This window comes from Schistocerca piceifrons, chromosome 11 (genome assembly GCF_021461385.2).
Source record: "Schistocerca piceifrons isolate TAMUIC-IGC-003096 chromosome 11, iqSchPice1.1, whole genome shotgun sequence".
Lineage (NCBI taxonomy): Eukaryota > Metazoa > Arthropoda > Insecta > Orthoptera > Acrididae > Schistocerca > Schistocerca piceifrons.
Genome location: NC_060148.1, coordinates 7937108 through 7950023, shown reverse-complemented (window position 1 = coordinate 7950023; position 12916 = coordinate 7937108).

Below are 12916 nucleotides of genomic sequence, written 5' to 3'. Positions count from 1 at the left end.
TTCTGGGTAAAAGAAGAAAAAAGGGCGATCTCAAGGTGAAATGTATGCAAAAATAAATTTGTTTATCTAGACATTAACCCGTCAGAGTTAATATCCGACGAAGGGCTGAGGGTTCGTGTCTGGAAAGGGGAGAGATGGAGTTTCCAAGTTCTCTCTGTCTCTCCCCCCCCCCCCCCTCTTATCCTCAAAAAGAATCATTTACCGTCACTTTCACATTTAACTTCTAGATAGGCTACTTACAAGGGAACCTCCCCATCGCACCCCCCTCTGATTTAGTTATAAGTTGGCACACTGGATAGGCCTTGAAAAACTTAACACAGATGAATCGAGAAAACAGGAAGAAATTGTGTGGAACTACGAAAAAAATTAGTAAAATATACAAACTGAGTAGTCCATGCGAAGACACGCAACATCAACGACAATGGGACTGCAGGATCGCCGTGGTCCCGTGGTTAGCGAGAGCAACTACGGAACGAGAGGTCCTAGGTTCAAGTCTTCCCTCGAGTGAAAAGTTTAATTTTTTATTTTCAGTTTATGTGACAAACTATATTTTCATCACTTTTTTGGGAGTAATTATCACATCCACAAGAAAACCTAAATCGGGCAAGGTAGAAGAATCTTTTTGCCCATTCGCCAAGTGTACAAGTTAGGTGGGTCGTCAACATATTCCTGTCATGTGACGCACATGCCGTCACCAGTGTCGTATAGAATATATCAGATCTGTTTTCCTGTGGAGGAATCGGTTGATCTATGACCTTGCGATCAAATGTTTTCGGTTCCCATTGGAGAGGCACGTCCTTTCGTTTACTAATGGCACGGCTTTGCGATGCCGTCGCAAAACACAGACACTAAACTTTTTACAGTGAACAGAGACGTCAATGAACGGACAGATCATAACTTTGCGCAAATAAATAAAGTAAAGTTTTCAGTCGAGGGAAGACTTGAACCAAGAACCTCTTGTTCCGCAGTTACTCACGCTAACCGCGCGACCACGGCGGTCCTGAGCCCACACATTCCTTGATGTTGCCTATGTTGCGCATGGGCTACTCAGTTTGTATATTTTACTAATTTTCTTCATAGTTCCACACAACTTCTTCCTGTTTTCTCGATTGATCTGTGTTCAGTTTTTCAAGGCCTATCCACTGTGCCAACTTATAACTAAATCTGAGGGGGGTGCGATGGGGAGGTTCCCTTGTTAGAATTTTAACAATAATTGCATCAATACATATGAAGCGTTTAATATAATCGTGGTTGTTTTCGCAGTGTTTTCAGTTGGGAATAGCTGCACCATTACCTTCCGGATCCGCTCGTGAGCAAACGCTGCGTGGTGAACGCGTCAAGCCAGTCCATTATTTAATATGTTTTCCACATTTACTTGCAGTTTCAGTTTTCATGAGCGGCAGTGGTTCGAGTGTATCGGTGGTGAAATGTGGCGCTAACGTAAGCGTTACACATAGCTACATGTCAATCAGTCACCGCAACCTTCATTTGGCCACTGCTAACTGCACCCCTTCAGCCTAACCTAGACCTCGGGCTACGCTACAGGCCCGTCTGTCACCACACCCTAGACCTTGCCAGCGCTGAACGGAAGACTGGGGGTGTGAGGGGGTGGGGGAAGTATCAGACATAGCCTGCGCATGCTGAATGTGAATCTGCACACCTTGTTATCTCGTTGGTTGCTGCCTTGCCGCAATTTTGACTTATTCGCAAACAAGTTTACCCCATCGGATTGTTACTTCAGTAGCCGGAGTAAACGGGAGAAAGGCACTCCTGCGTTAGATCGTACCACAACTGGTTTAGGTCAATAAAAACCGACACTTTCATATCGCTCTTGCTGAGTTTTGCAAATTAGAGGAACTTGTTCTTGTCATTTCATAATTCTATGCAACTATCTTTTCCGTAAGCCTTACCATTACGTCATACCACGTTGAATCGCCCAGTGTATATCAACAGAGGGCCAACAGAATAAAAAGATTAACAAAATTTCGCCCACTGGCTAACTATACCTACATTACACTTTTCAGCCTACCTTAGTGTTCAATTTACTGCTTTATTTAATTTGTTCCATTCATATTTCACAGTTGTCGAAGCTGCCGTAGTATCCGTAAAGCAGAAGTTCTTTCTTCTTGAACGACGGAACAGAAGGGCGTCTTTAAGATACCCATAGAATACTTCCAGAATTGCATACCGTATCTAAAAGCATTACGGCAGCATATACCAACGTACAGTGAACCCGGCTATTAGTTTAATTGAAACACACACGCACACACACACAGTAAAGTAACATCTAGCAGTGCAATGGCAACATTCTAAAAACAAACATTTTGCAACTTCAATCGCACTACAACGAGGTAAAAAGAAAATGTTGCAAAACTGCCCCTCGGTTTCTATTTTCATAAATTGTCGACGGTCAAAGTCAAATCGACCTTTCTGTACACTGCAGTCACCAAGGGAAGAAAAGCGACTTGGGGAAAATAAATAGCAACGACTTCATGGATTAGAGAGGTTTGTGTTAAAAAGTGGCGTTAAATTGTAATGGTTTATATATTTGTGTGTGTGTGTGTGTTTTAGAAGGCCGCTGTGTTGAATGGTGTGTTATCAAAGCCAACAGGATACGTAAGTAGTAAGCATTGGACTGGCTGTACTGGTGAACCCAAGAGTCAATAATAAATAGAGAAGACTTCACTAACCATCGCCGATAAAATAATGGGTACTGAAATATCTTTATCATCACAAACGCGCCGCAGCCGAAATGCTAGTGCTTGAGAAAAAAAAAAAAGCACATTGAACATTATACATTTAGTTAATATTTCGCTCTGAAGTTCATTTTTGGCTACAGAATTTCTACATTCTAAACAAATATTTTTTCGGAATTTATCCCAGAAAATGCTGGTTATGGATGGTGCAGCCTATAGGCCCTATATGAATTTAGACAGTCTACAAGTTATTACAAACGAATAGGCACCTGAGCTAACACGAAATGTCGAGAAAATTTTGAGTAACATTCGTTGCACTTTTGTCAGCTGTGCAAATGAAAACTGCAATTTATGCCTGGGCAAAGTTGTGTCAATTGTGTCACAAAAATAAGGTAACTAGAGATGGAGACAGAATTTACTGTGCTGTCTTAAAATAGAAAGTTTCTCAAATTATGTATCTGTATGGATAGCTTCGAGCCGAAATAGCTAACGAACATGCAACACATTTTGTGCAGTACCTAGAGACAGTTATCTGGTCATTATAATGTGGCTTTTGGCCACTATTGTTGATAACGAGAGAATTATCTCCGCCTGATTACTCACTGCAGTTTTCGAGTGGGCTTCTGATACTATTGATACCAACAAAATAATAAAAAATGAATGAAAGAAAGTGATATGAAGATTATGGGGTTTTAGAAACTGTGGACAGAATTAGAAATTACAGACAGGCATGACACTTACCGTGGTCAGCTCTAAGATTCAGCATGCTGCCTTCCCCAGGTGAAATAGCCCCAGATCCGCTCACAGTATTATTTCTTTCTCCTCTTCTTCCTGCTGGCAGTTGAGGTTAACGCGGCCCCGCTTAGGTTAACAGGCCAAATCCCAGCAGCCGCTTCTTCGCGCACACCGCACATGCACTCGCATTCGCGAAATCGACCGAACGCACCACGCACTCACGACCAACTACCCACACGCGCACCGAACGGAACGTACGAACTGATTTGGCGACTCCGCGAACCGTTGGCCATTGCTCACTCTTGCAATCCTGTCTGAGACAAGCGACTGTCGGCGCGCCGACCGTGCTGCCGCCGCGCGGCGCTCCCGGGAACTAGGCGCCTCTGTTGCGGGCTAGCGCGCGCGATACGGAAAAAAGAAACTCCGAGGCCGAACTGGCAAACGCGCAAAGATCCGACGGCGAATTCCGCGGGTGCGCTATCGCTGAGCGACTGGCCGAAAAAAAAGCCAACTCGGTAAACAAACAGTCGGATAAACAGGAGAGTTTTCGCACTATCGGCTTAACTACACGCTCATCCAATTATTTAAACAATAATACACAGCTGTGTTTATCTGGTACCGCACTGCGCCCTTCCGGAGTTGATTTTCTATTTCTTAAATGAACTACAGTATACACTTAGGTGTCGTATTGTGTTATAATAATAAAAAAAATACACTACTGACCATTAAAATTGCTACACCACGAAGATAACGTGTTACAGACGCGAAATTTAACCGGCAGGAAGAAGATGCTGTGATATGCAAATGATTAGCTTTTCAATAACCAAAACGGCCTTGCTGTGCTGGTACTGCGAACGGCTGAAAGCAAGGGGAAACTACAGCCGTAATTTTTCCCGAGGGCATGCAGCTTTACTGTATGATTACATGATGATGGCGTCCTCTTGGGTAAAATATTCCGGAGGTAAAATAGTCCCCCATTCGGATCTCCGGGCGGGGACTACTCAAGAGGATGTCGTTATCAGGAGAAAGAAAACTGGCGTTCTACGGATCGGAGCGTGGAATGTCAGATCCCTTAATCGGGCAGGTAGGTTAGAAAATTTAAAAAGGGAAATGGATAGGTTGAAGTTAGATATAGTGGGAATTAGTGAAGTTCGGTGGGAGGAGGAACAAGACTTCTGGTCAGGTGACTACAGGGTTATAAACACAAAATCAAATAGGGGTAATGCAGGAGTAGGTTTAATAATGAATAGGAAAATAGGAATGCGGGTAAGCTACTACAAACAGCATAGTGAACGCATTATTGTGGCCAAGATAGATACGAAGCCCATGCCTACTACAGTAGTACAAGTTTATATGCCAACTAGCTCTGCAGATGACGAAGAAATTGAAGAAATGTATGATGAAATAAAAGAAATTATTCGGGTAGTGAAGGGAGACGAAAATTTAATAGTCATGGGTGACTGGAATTCGAGTGTAGGAAAAGGGAGAGAAGGAAACATAGTAGGTGAATATGGATTGGGGGACAGAAATGAAAGAGGAAGCCGCCTGGTCGAATTTTGCACAGAGCACAACATAATCATAACTAAAACTTGGTTTAAGAATCATGAAAGAAGGTTGTATACATGGAAGAACCCTGGAGATACTAAAAGGTTTCAGATAGATTATATAATGGTAAGACAGAGATTTAGGAACCAGGTTTTAAATTGTAAGACATTTCCAGGGGCAGAGGTGGACTCTGACCACAATCTATTGGTTATGACCTGTAGATTAAAACTGAAGAAACTGCAAAAAGGTGGGAATTTAAGGAGATGGGACCTGGATAAACTAAAAGAACCAGAGGTTGTACAGAGATTCAGGGAGAGCATAAGGGAGCAATTGACAGGAATGGGGGAAATAAATACAGTAGAAGAAGAATGGGTAGCTTTGAGGGATGAAGTAGTGAAGGCAGCAGAGGATCAAGTAGGTAAAAAGACGAGGGCTAGTAGAAATCCTTGGGTAACAGAAGAAATATTGAATTTAATTGATGAAAGGAGAAAATATAAAAATGCAGTAAGTGAAACAGGCAAAAAGGAATACAAACGTCTCAAAAATGAGATCGACAGGAAGTGCAAAATGGCTAAGCAGGGATGGCTAGAGGACAAATGTAAGGATGTAGAGGCCTATCTCACTAGGGGTAAGATAGATACCGCCTACAGGAAAATTAAAGAGACCTTTGGAGATAAGAGAACAACTTGTATGAATATCAAGAGCTCAGATGGAAACCCAGTTCTAAGCAAAGAAGGGAAAGCAGAAAGGTGGAAGGAGTATATAGAGGGTCTATACAAGGGCGATGTACTTGAGGACAATATTATGGAAATGGAAGAGGATGTAGATGAAGATGAAATGGGAGATATGATACTGCGTGAAGAGTTTGACAGAGCACTTAAAGACTTGAGTCGAAACAAGGCCCCCGGAGTAGACAATATTCCATTGGAACTACTGACGGCCGTGGGAGAGCCAGTCCTGACAAAACTCTACCAGCTGGTGAGCAAGATGTATGAAACAGGCGAAATACCCTCAGACTTCAAGAAGAATATAATAATTCCAATCCCAAAGAAAGCAGGTGTTGACAGATGTGAAAATTACCGAACTATCAGCTTAATAAGTCACAGCTGCAAAATACTAACACGAATTCTTTACAGACGAAAGGAAAAACTAGTAGAAGCCAACCTCGGGGAAGATCAGTTTGGATTCCGTAGAAACACTGGAACACGTGAGGCAATACTGACCTTACGACTTATCTTAGAAGAAAAATTAAGGAAAGGCAAACCTACGTTTCTAGCATTTGTAGACTTAGAGAAAGCTTTTGACAATGTTGACTGGAATACTCTCTTTCAAATTCTAAAGGTGGCAGGGGTAAAATACAGGGAGCGAAAGGCTATTTACAATTTGTACAGAAACCAGATGGCAGTTATAAGAATCGAGGGACATGAAAGGGAAGCAGTGGTTGGGAAGGGAGTAAGACAGGGTTGTAGCCTCTCCCCGATGTTGTTCAATCCGTATATTGAGCAAGCAGTAAAGGAAACAAAAGAAAGATTCGGAGTAGGTATTAAAATTCATGGAGAAGAAATAAAAACTTTGAGGTTCGCCGATGACATTGTGATTCTGTCAGAGACAGCAAAGGACTTGCAAGAGCAGTTGAATGGAATGGACAGTGTCTTGAAAGGAGGATATAAGATGAACATCAACAAAAGCAAAACAAGGATAATGGAATGTAGTCTAATTAAGTCGGGTGATGCTGAGGGAATTAGATTAGGAAATGAGGCACTTAAAGTAGTAAAGGAGTTTTGCTATTTGGGGAGCAAAATAACTGATGATGGTCGAAGTAGAGAGGATATAAAATGTAGGCTGGCAATGGCAAGGAAACCGTTTCTGAAGAAGAGAAATTTGTTAACATCGAGTATAGGTCTGTCAGGAAGTCATTTCTGAAAGTATTCGTATGGAGTGTAGCCTTGTATGGAAGTGAAAGATGGACGATAAATAGTTTGGACAAGAAGAGAATAGAAGCTTTCGAAATGTGGTGCTACAGAAGAATGCTGAAGATTAGATGGGTAGATCACATAACTAATGAGGAAGTATTGAATAGGATTGGGGAGAAGAGAAGTTTGTGGCACAACTTGACCAGAAGAAGGGATCGGTTGGTAGGACATGTTCTGAGGCATCAAGGGATCACCAATTCAGTACTGGAGGGCAGCGTAGAGGGTAAAAGTCGTAGAGGGAGACCAAGAGGTGAATACACTAAGCAGATTCAGAAGGATGTAGGCTGCAGTAGGTACTGGGAGATGAAAAAGCTTGCACAGGATAGAGTAGCATGGAGAGCTGCATCAAACCAGTCTCAGGACTGAAGACCACAACAACAACATAGCTTTTAAGAGCATTCACACAAGGTTGGCGCCGGCGGCGACTCCTACAACGTCCTGACATGAGGAAAGTTTCCAACCGATTTCTCATACACAAGTAGCAGTTGACCGGCGTTGCCTGGTGAAACGTTGTTGTGATGCCTCGTGCAAGGAGGAGAAATGCGATAAAGGTCGGATTGTAGACTATCGCGATTGCGGTTTATCGTATCGCGACATTACTGCTCGCGTCGGTCGAGGTCCAATGACTGTTACCAGCATATGGAATCGGTGGGTTCAGGAGGGTAATACGGAACGCCGTGCTGGATCCCAACGGCCTCGTATCACTAGCAGTCGAGATGGCAGGCATCTTATCCGCACGGCTGTAACGGATCGTACAGCCACGTCTCGATCCCTGAGTCAACAGATGGGGACGTTTGCAGGACAACAACCATCTGCACGATCAGTTCGACGACGTTTGCAGCAGCACGGACTATCAGCTCGGAGACCGTGGCTGCGGTTACCCTTGACGCTGCATCACAGCCAGGAGCGTCTGCGATGGTGTACTCGATGACGAACCTGGATGCACGAATGGCAAAACGTCATTTTTTCGGACGAATGCAGGTCCTGTTTACAGCATCACGATGGTCGCATCCGTGTTTGGCGACATCGCGGTGAACGCACATTGGAAGCGTGTATTCGCCATTACCATACTGGCGTATCACCCGGCGTGATGGTATGGGGTGCCATTGGTTACACGTCTCGGTCACCTCTCGTTCGCATTGACGGCACTTTGAACAGTGGAAGTTACATTTCAGATGTGATACGACCCGTGGCTCTACCCTTCATTCGATCCTTGCGAAACCCTACATTTCAGCAGGATAATGCACGACCGCTCGTTGCAGCTCCTGTACGGGCCTCTCTGGATACAGAAAATGTTCGGCTGCTGCCCTGGCCAGCACATTCTCCACATCTCTCACTAATTGAAAACGTCTGGAAAATGGCAGCCGAGCAACTGGCTCGTCACAATACGCCAGTCACTACTCTCGATGAAATGTGGTATCGTGTTGAAGCTGCACGGGCAGCTGTACCTGTACACGCCATCCGAGCTCTGTTTGACTCAATGCCCAGGCGTATCGAGGCCATTATTACGGCCAGAGGTGGTTGTTCTGGGTACTGATTTCTCAGGATCTATGCACCCGAATTGCGTGAAAATGTAATCACATGTCAGTTCTAGTATAATATATTTGTCCAATGGATACCGGTTTTTCATCTGCATTTCTTTTTGGTGTAGCAATTTTAATGGCCAGTAGTGTAGAAATGTGGAGCTTGTACGATTTTTGGCTAATCGGACTTCCTCGCTTACATTTGAATTGTAGATGCAGGCATCGGATTTGAATGACACCAGTGCGTGTCAAAAAATAAGAAAATCCTCCTTACTTGGTTCCCCTGCACTTCAATAAAGAGTACTTAATACTGATATCAACTCTTCTCTTATTTCGCAACATAAAATGATACAAAACACTCGTGGTCCGTCATACTTCGAGCCGCACATCCTAACAGAAACTACTACATACGAGACAGCGTGAGAAAATAAATCATGTACAAGGAAAAATGAATGATTTTTTTTTCATTTGTCTGCGCCTTACCGCGCATTCATAATTAACGCCTTTGCCAACGCCTATTGTCGATCGGTGTTTCAATTATTTTTTTAAAATACATTCTAACTTTGCGGCATCCTGGGGGTCTGTCACCATGTACCTACACAGTATGTGATGAATGTGATACCCAACTCGTCTTGCCCCCACGCTCTGTGTTTATGTTGCAATCGGAAGAGAAAAATCTTCGAATTTCTTGAAACGCTTAACATTTCTTGGAAATTTTAGGGCGTTTAATGTTTATATTATTTACGTAAACTTTTCAGTTATAACTAGAATCAGAGGCATCAGTGACTGTTCAAAATTATCAGTTGAATAGCAGAAATGGAAAACTTTTTTTTCACAATACGCCTTTTCCTAGTTAACTACGGTGGTGCGCGAGAAACAGCGTGCCGTAACGGAGTTCCTCGAATTCGAAGAGTTCGTCCAGACATGGGGCACCCTATCCTTCAGCATGAGAACGCCAGACCACGCAAGAGCGCTCCAATATCTAACAGCAATCCGACGCCTTGGATTCATTGTCATCGATCTACACCTGCATCTACACTCCGCAAACCACCGTGAGATGCACGGCAGAGGGTACGTCCAACTTACCAGTTATTTTGGTTTCTCCCTGTTCCATTCACGTATGGAGCTCGGGCAGAATGATTGTTTGATTGCCGCTGCGCGAGCAGTAATCATTCTAATCTTTTCCTCACATTCCCTACGTGAGCGATACGTAGGGGGTTATAGTATATTCCTTGAGTAAGCATTTAAAGCCGGTTCACGAAATTTTTGTCAATTGACTTTCTCAGAATGGTTTACGTCTGTCTTCAAGAGTCTTCCGATTGAGTTCCTTCAGTATCTCTGTGACACTCTCCCACGGATTAGACAAAACTGTGACGATTCGTGCTGCCCTCCTCTGTATACGTTCAATATCACCCGTTAGCCCTGTCTGGTACGGGTCCCACACACTTGAGCAATGTTCTAGAATTTCCCCATTTTTCCGCCAATAAATCGAAGTCTACCAAGTGCTTTACCCACGACTCAACCTATGTGAGCATTCCATTTCATATCCCTAGAAAGTGTTACACACCATGGTATTTGTATGAGCTGGCCGACTCAGTGAGATTATAGTCACAGAATACTGCATTTTCTTCGTTTTCTGAAGTGTGCAGTTTTACATGTCTGAAGATTTAAAGTAACATGCCAGTCTCTGCATTACATCTTGATAACATTTCGTTATCAAGATACGAATAAATATTTATGCAGGTTCTTTCAGGTAGTACTTCATTATACACACACCAAAAAATGTTTTGCATCACCACGGTTCCCAGAACTCTTGAATATAGACGTTGACTGTCGATATTGTATCACAGACACAGTCCCTTTGACTGTTCAGAGATGTCGCTAAACCCACCCAAGGATGTAAACAACCATGCGTGAGCAGCGCCTATTAGACGGAGGGGGTCCGACAGCCGGTCAGTTCCAGTCATTCCACCAGGAAGGAGGTACACGGCTCGTGTTGTCTGTAGTTCAACCGTGCCTAGACGGTCAATACCGCAGTTCGATCGCGTCCGCATTGTTACTTTGGGCCAGGAAGGGCTCTCAACAAGGGAAGTGTCCAGGCGTCTCGGAGTGAACCAAAGCTATGTTGTTCGGACATGGAGGAGATACAGAGAGACAGGAACTGTCGATGACAGGCCTCGCTCAGGCCGCCCGAGGGCTACTACTGCAGTGGATGACCGCTACCTACGGATTACGGCTCGGAGGAACCCTGACACCAACGCCACCATGTTGAATAATGCTTTTCGTGCAGTCACAGGACGTCGTGTTACGACTAAAACTGTGCCCAATAGGTTGCACGATGCGCAACTTCACTCCCGACGCCCACGGCGAGGTCCATCTCTGCAACCACGACACCGTGCAGCGCGGTACAGATGGGACCAGCAACATGCCGAATGGACCGCTCAGGATTGGCATCACGTTCTCTGCACCGACGAGTGTCGCATATGCCTTCAATCAGACAATCGTCGGAGACGTGTTTGGAGGCAACCCGGTCAGGCTGAACGCTGTCGAGTGCAGCAAGGCGGAGGTTCCCTGCTGTTTTGGGGTGGCATTATGTGGGGCCGACGTACGCCGCTGGTGGTCATGTAAGGCGCCGTAACGGCTGTACGATACGTGAATGCCATCCTGCGACCGACAATTCAACCATATCCGCAGCATATTGGCGTGGCATTGGTCTACAAGGACGACAATTCGCGCCCCCATCGTGCACATCTTGTGAATGGCTTCCTTCAGGATAACGACATCGCTCGACTAGAGTGGCCAGCATGTTCTCCAGACATGAATCCCTATCGAACATGCCTCGGATACATTGAAAAGGGCTGTTTGCGGACGACGTGACCCACCAACCACTCTGAGGGATCTACGCCGAATCGTCGTTGAGGAGTGGGACAGTGTGGACCAACAGTACCTTGATGAACTTGTGGATAGTTCGCCACGACGAATACAGGCATGCATCAACGCAAGAGGACGTGCTACTGGGTATTAGAGGTACCGGTGTGTACAGCAATCTGGACCACCATCCCTGATGAAGGTCTCGCTGTACGGTGGTACAACGCGCAATGTGTGGTTTTCGTGAGCAATAAAAAGGGCGGAAATGACGTTCATGTTTCCAGTTTTCCGTACAGGTTCCCGAACTCTTTGAACCGAGGTGATGCAAAACTTTTTTTCATGTGTGTAAATAGTAAAGATTGTGCCTTACATTCTACTTTCACGCAATTTTCTTGCAGCTACTGAGATGAATGAATGAAAAGCTGAATATATTTATAGATTTACAGTAGTTATTAGATACGGACAAACATTTAAGGAAATGAATCGATTCACTTTCTAGATTACGATTGAGAATTTTTGAGAGTTTCCTCTCGTGACTGTATAGGTGCAGAAAGTCTCTAATTCCTCCACTATACAGGGTGATTCAAAAAGAATACCACAACTTTAGAAATTTAAAACTCTGCAACGACAAAAGGCAGAGCTAAGCACTATCTGTCGGCGAATTAAGGGGGCTATAAAGTTTCATTTAGTTGTACATTTGTTCGCTTGAGGCACTGAACGTCAACTACCCGAGGCGATGGATCGGCCGCCAGGCAGCCCGTGACAGAGCACTTCATCACTGGCCTCCAAGAAGCCCTGATCTTACCCCCTGCGATTTTTTCTTATGGGGGTATGTTAAGGATATGGTGTTTCGGCCACCTCTCCCAGCCACCATTGATGATTTGAAACGAGAAATAACAGCAGCTATCCAAACTGTTACGCCTGATATGCTACAGAGAGTGTGGAACGAGTTGGAGTATCGAGTTGATATTGCTCGAGTGTCTGGAGGGGGCCATATTGAACATCTCTGAACTTGTTTTTGAGTGAAAAAAAACCTTTTTAAATACTTTTTGTAAGTTTATATTATGTTTCTTTCATTAAATACACATTTTTAAAGTTGTGGTATTCTTTTTGAATCACCCTGTAAATTATTTCTTGATGTGTGTGTGTGTGTTTTTTCTCACTTACAGGTAGACGTATTAGCTTGAATTTTGCGTTACATACTACGGTCCCTAGGTGGCCTAAAAAAAAGATGACGCCACTAAGTCAAATCAGTCAAAAGATACGGCCATTTATGTCACCTACTTTGACACTCGAAAACTCCAACAAAACCTATACGGTGCTTTCCGTTGGCCTAGAATTAGGAAATTTCGCAAGATGAAATTTTTCACAGTACAATCAAAGGGAAAAATCCGAAAACCGTAAACGTATAATTACATCACACGGAAAATGTTTTTGTTCTTTATTGTCTGACTCTCTCCCTGTGCGCCGTTTGTTACAATACCTTTTTCTCAGGAATGGGTAGACGTTAGAAACTGTTGACATTCATCAGGTTACCTGCCCTTAGGAATGTGAGTCCACTCAGCGACTGTTACGT